A 5,611-nucleotide genomic window follows, 5' to 3' on the forward strand; every position below is an offset into this window, starting at 1 on the left:
CATCAAAATTAAACGAAATAAACATTTGAAATATATGAGTTTGTATGTAATGTATGAATATAATATACAAGTTTCACTTTTTAAATGGAATTACTGAAATCAATCTACTTTTTCATGATATTCTAATTTTATGACCAGCACCTGTAGTACATCATAAAACAAATAATACAGCTAAGTAAAGCCAGGACTGTTGACATCAGGAAAGAACAGGAAAACATTCCCCTCTAAAAACTGCAGCAGCTGCTCTCCTCAGTTCCTAGATGTTTATAAACTGTTGTTAAATAAAGGGGGGGTTGCTTCACAGTGGGATGTATTTAATGGAGTTTGACACCCCTGTGATGCTGCTAACATCCCTTACTTCAGGAGGTGCTTTATTTATTACTTTTTACATATTAGAACAATTCAGGACCTCTCTACACAGAAAGAGAAAAACAGAGCACACTACAGTACACTTACCTAAGATATACATGTGACTGACAGGGTGATGGGGCGCTGACAGAGGCTGGACTCCCACACTCCTTCTGGCTTCATGCAGATGAGCTCCAGCATGGAGGAGGCTGTTTCTGTTGTTTCTGAAGCCATCAGGGATTTAAAACAGCAGCCCTGAAACAGAAAAAAAGTTCTTTGGAATAATGTTTTTAAGGAGAATAAACCAGTTTCAGCTTAAATGTTTGTGTCCGCTATAAAAGAGCTGCAAGCAAACCCTAGGCTGAAAACATGGTTGGTCATGCTTTCTGTGTCTGCTCTGACCACAAAGCTTATGTGACAGAAATGTCATGATCTTTCTTGTCTACTAGGGTCCACCAGATCCCTCAGCAGACACACGCAGCCCAGGCCGCTCTGACGGTACACTCAAACTAAAAGCAGCAGGCAAAAAAAACAACTAATACTTGTTCTGATGAGATGCTGCATAAAAGAGATTCACTGCCAACCACATTTGGACAACTTATCACTCAGCAGCCGTAAAAGATGTGTCAAAATTCCTGGTTAAAAATCACTTCAAGAGCTTTTCTTTTTTGTCTCATGAATAAATAGCTGACAAGTTCTCACATTACCTATCAGGTTGGAGTATAAAACTATAAACCCGAGTGGAGCAGCTGACCCAAACATACTTTGAATACAAGTGAATACACACCTACATGAGCACAGAAAGCATAAAAAACATGTTTCCAGCCTAAACCGGCAGTGCATATGCCTATTATAGTCTGATGTGCTAATGTGAGGTGATCATGCAGAAGTAGAACAAAGTGATTGCATAACCTCCTCAGTGAAGGTGCTAAAGGTTCATTTGAAGGCAAATCTGATTTCTTGCCTGGTGAACAGGTTGAGTCCATGACGTGTGGTCATTTTTAAAACGTACCAAGTTGCTATTTAAACGACCTATAAAGTAAACTAATACACTAATGTAAATACACTCATACAGATATTTTATCTAGGGTTCTATTGGCAAATATTGATAAACTGACAGCTGTTTTTTAATTATGTGTGAGTTTTATTACAGCTGAAAGCAGCAAGCCAGGTTTGAAGCAACCGAATGGAAAGAAAAACACCGCCAGCTTCTGACTCCAGTTTACAGGGTTCTCATTAACATTTCCACATGGCTTCCAAATTAAAATACAGATTGTTACAAACCTCTTATATGCAAAAAGTAAAGTAGAACATTTAAACTTATTATGAAATGTAAGAAATACAGTGAAATATTTAGTATTATAAATGGATGGGTAGATTCATGTGCTCTTGACACTCTTGGTATTTTTTTTTCTATGATTAAGACAGTCGACTTGTCAGAACATGCCGCTTTACTTTGTCTTATTGGTATTTGAAAAGGGTGGCTTTTTCAGGTTCACACAAAATAGGCAAAAAAAATATTTTACAAGTATTGGGTATTTCAGTGTAGATTGAAATATTATATATATATATATATATATATACTGAGAAAAAAAATATCTGTTCAAAAAATGCCTATAGTAATGTGGGGGGCCCTAAGTGGAGAATTGTTTCATAGCTGAAGGAGCAGGCTCATTTTTGTTTAGCGGAGCTAAATGATCTGGAGCCCATCACTGCTTCAGATGTAGTGGCTCAGTGGTTAGAGCTGCCACCTCACAGAAAGAAGGTCACTGGTACACGGCTCAGTTGGGGCCTTTCTTTATGGAGTTTAAAGGTTTTGCCCTGCATATATAGGTTTACTCTCACAGACCAAAGACATGCATGTTTGCTTCATTGGTCTAAATTGTCACTAGGTGTGAAAAGTTATTTGTCTCTGTGTCCCTGTGATGGACTGGTGACCTGTCCAGGGTGTCCCCTGTCTCTTGCACAGTGACAGCTGGAGATAGACACCAGCTCCCTGCGACCCTGCACGGAAAAATGAGTAAAGGATGGATGGCTACTGAGTAAGAGAGTAATAGGGCTGTACATTAGATGGTGTTGTACAGTCTGAAGGTCAATAGCAGATTATTAAACTCAGGTTCTTTTAGCAAATGCTTGTAATTGACTTTCACTGGGTCAGGCTTAGTCAGGTGAGAAAATGCATTCATCATCCTCTGATCATTTCTGTTCAAATCCTTTTTTAATTACTTTCATATGGACCACAGGATACTCCTCACCCTCCCACTCATATTACTGTCTGTGTGTGTCATTTTACACGAGCATGCTGTTTGACTGCAGCCACACCGAAAACACATCATCCAGGAGGATCCACACCAAGGACAATATGACTCTTTTACTGTTTTATTAAACACAGTGAATCCATGCTTGAAGGTCTTTGAGAAAGAGGCTTGTTTAAAGTTTGGTAACACTGGTGTGTGTGTGTTTACTAATGAAGAAGGTTCATATATCTGAGTGAACAGCCACCTCAAGCTGACTGACCGGGAAAGAAAACGAAAAAAGAAAGAGTGAACTTTAGTTCTGTTTAAGTGTTTTATGACTTACCAGTCTGTGTTGAAACATCTATATTAATAAAAGTATCCAAAGTCAAGTGAGCACAGAGTGCACACTGGATAATAGATTAAATCTGACTCACACACACACACACACACACACACACACACACACACACACACACACACACACACACACACCTCTGATTTCCTCCTCGGCGCAGATCAGCCGCCTGGACTTAAAGATCCTTCCTTCAGCACCGAAGCGAGTTGGAGATCCAGGAGAGCAGTAATCCCAACCAAAACCCGGGCTAAGTGAAAGCGGACTGACAGTCTGTCATCGGATCTCATCTAACACGGAGGCTAGAAGCCATTTCCCTGAAAGGTGGAGAGGCTCGTCCTCACTGAAGTCCCGGACAGGCGGTGACTCCTCCCTCAGGAACGTGTCGTTCGTCTTTTCAGAGGCGGATCCAGTTTGTTGTTGTTGTTGTTTTGTTCTGGTTTATTTTATTTCATTTATTTTGTTTGTGTGTTTGTTTTTTATTTGCATTCGACTTGACGGGACATGGAAGACACAGACGAAAAGGCGCAGGTGCACAGAAACAAAACAAACAGACCAAAAAAGAATTTAGGAAGAAAATTTAACAAAAATTCATTTATGTTGAGCAATTTTGAGCATTTGTAAAATGTAAATAAAACCAGAATTCAATGATTTGCAAATCTCATGAACTTTCTTTTATTCACAATGGAACACAGTAAACATGTCCAATGTTGAAAAAAAAAAAAATATATATATATATATTTTTAATTACCAGTTGTTTTGGAAAACAAACAAACAAAAAAGGTCATTTTGAATTTCATAGCAGTGACACAAAAATGTTGGCACAGGGCCATGATTACTACCATGAAGCATCCCCTCTTCTTCGAACATCAGTAAACATCCAGGAACTGAGGAGAGCAGCTGCTGGAGGTTTTAGAGGGAATGTTGTTCCATTCTTGTCTGATGGAGGATTCTGTTCAACAGTCCTGGGTCTTTGCTGGATTTTACTTTTTGTTGATGTTGCTGGATGGGAGCATGTTGTTCTAAAACTTGTGTGTACTGTTCTGTATTGTTGGTGCCTTTCACGATGTGTAAGTTGCCCATGACTGAGGCACTAATGCACTCCCATACCATCAGAGAGGCAGGCTTTTGAACTGTGTACGCTGATAACATGCATCTGTGGTTCCAAAAAATAATTTCCAATTTTTATTTATCTGTCCACAAAGCATTCCACTTTGTCTCAGTCCATATGAGGTTTGCTCCAGAGAAGATGGTGGCATTTCTAGATGGTGTTCACATATGGCTTCTTCTGATGGAGCTTTAACCAGATTACAGACAGATGTAATCAGACAATGATTTGTGGAAATGTTCACCTGAGGCTGTTCACATTTGTCTCTAAGGCTACGTTCACACTGCAGATCTTAATGCTCAATTCAATTCGTTTTTTGTTTTTTTCTTTTGCTTATATTCAAGGTTTTTGTGTGTGTGTTGTCATTCCTGATTCATTGTAAATGTGACCTCCATCAGACTCCATTGTGAACTGTCTCCAGTGCCCGAAATGACCCGTTTGTGCAGAAGAAGATATGATGTCACACTCCATGTGGTAATTTTACAAAAGTTAATATGGATGCTCCAAGTGTTGGCATGTGTGTATTAATTTTGAAGTTGCCCAATTGTCCAACTGTACATCCAAATGGGAAAAACGTTAATGATGACCTCTTTTTTTGGAGCTGTGGCTGCATGTGTAGCTGTAGAGTCGGAGCCAAGAGTGGTGAAACTTTGACATGAGGAACCTCCGTCTTTTCATCCGATGTAAAAGTTGGATTAAATGCAACATGAATGTTCACACTGCAGTTGCTTTGAAAAAAATCTGATATGTATCCAATTCAGTACCACATACAAAAAAGATTTGGGTCGGATATAAAAAAATCCGATTTGTCACATTCACACTGCCATGAAACAATCTGATATGTGTGTCGCACAGGGGCAAAAAAAATGGAATTGGGTCACAGTGTGAACGTAGCCAAAATTCCATCTTTAACTTTCCAATCGTGATTGGATAGCACTAAATACAAGTCTGAACTTCCTCAGTCTTCTTCTTCTTCTTTCCAGCTGCCTGAATTAACACCATCTGAATGTCCTGCTATCATACCACTCAGGAAGGAGACGGGTTCTGTGTTTCTGAGATGAATGTGTTTTAGTGTTAAATGTGTGAATCAACCCCAAAACAAAAGCAGAAGATCTTGTGAAGATGCTGCTGAATCTGAGAGTCATTATCCACAGAGAAGCAAGTCCTAAATCAACATGGGCTGAAAGAACACTCAGAGAGGAGGAAGACATTACTCCAAATAAAAACAAAGCATAAAAAGACAGATTACAGTTTGTAAATGCACACAGGGACAAAGACCTTTATTTATGGAGACATGTCCTGTGGTCTGATGAAACTAAAATTAAACTGGCCATAATAAGCATTATTACATTTGGATGAAAAAGGGGCAAGCTTTCACCATCACAACTGTGAAGTATGGGAGTGGTAGCATCATGTTGTGGGGATATTTTGCTGCTGGAGGGACTGGTGCACTTCATTTCAACCTGGAGAGACTCACTACAAAGAGAAGCTGCAATTATAATGTTTTATTTGACATGAATGACATAAGATACTTGGCGCTCGGACCTCGGTGGAAGACCCGAGTGT

General features: G+C 39.4%; 1 protein-coding gene across 2 annotated transcripts in view; it reads right to left on the minus strand.

The window, feature by feature from the left end:
* LOC108247096 (N-acetyllactosaminide beta-1,3-N-acetylglucosaminyltransferase 2) overlaps positions 1–3,315 on the minus strand; it is a 9,197-nt gene extending 5,882 nt beyond the window's left edge. Inside the window, exons 1-2 of one of the 2 annotated variants that reach the window (XM_017434978.3) lie at positions 3,078–3,315; positions 457–603 (exon numbers count right to left, since the gene is read on the minus strand). The gene's annotated coding sequence lies outside the window, so the exon portion shown is untranslated. The other variant, XM_017434977.3, reaches the window with a different exon arrangement.
* Positions 3,316–5,611: the final 2,296 nt, after the last annotated feature.

Source organism: Kryptolebias marmoratus, linkage group LG3 (assembly GCF_001649575.2).
Source record: "Kryptolebias marmoratus isolate JLee-2015 linkage group LG3, ASM164957v2, whole genome shotgun sequence".
Lineage (NCBI taxonomy): Eukaryota > Metazoa > Chordata > Actinopteri > Cyprinodontiformes > Rivulidae > Kryptolebias > Kryptolebias marmoratus.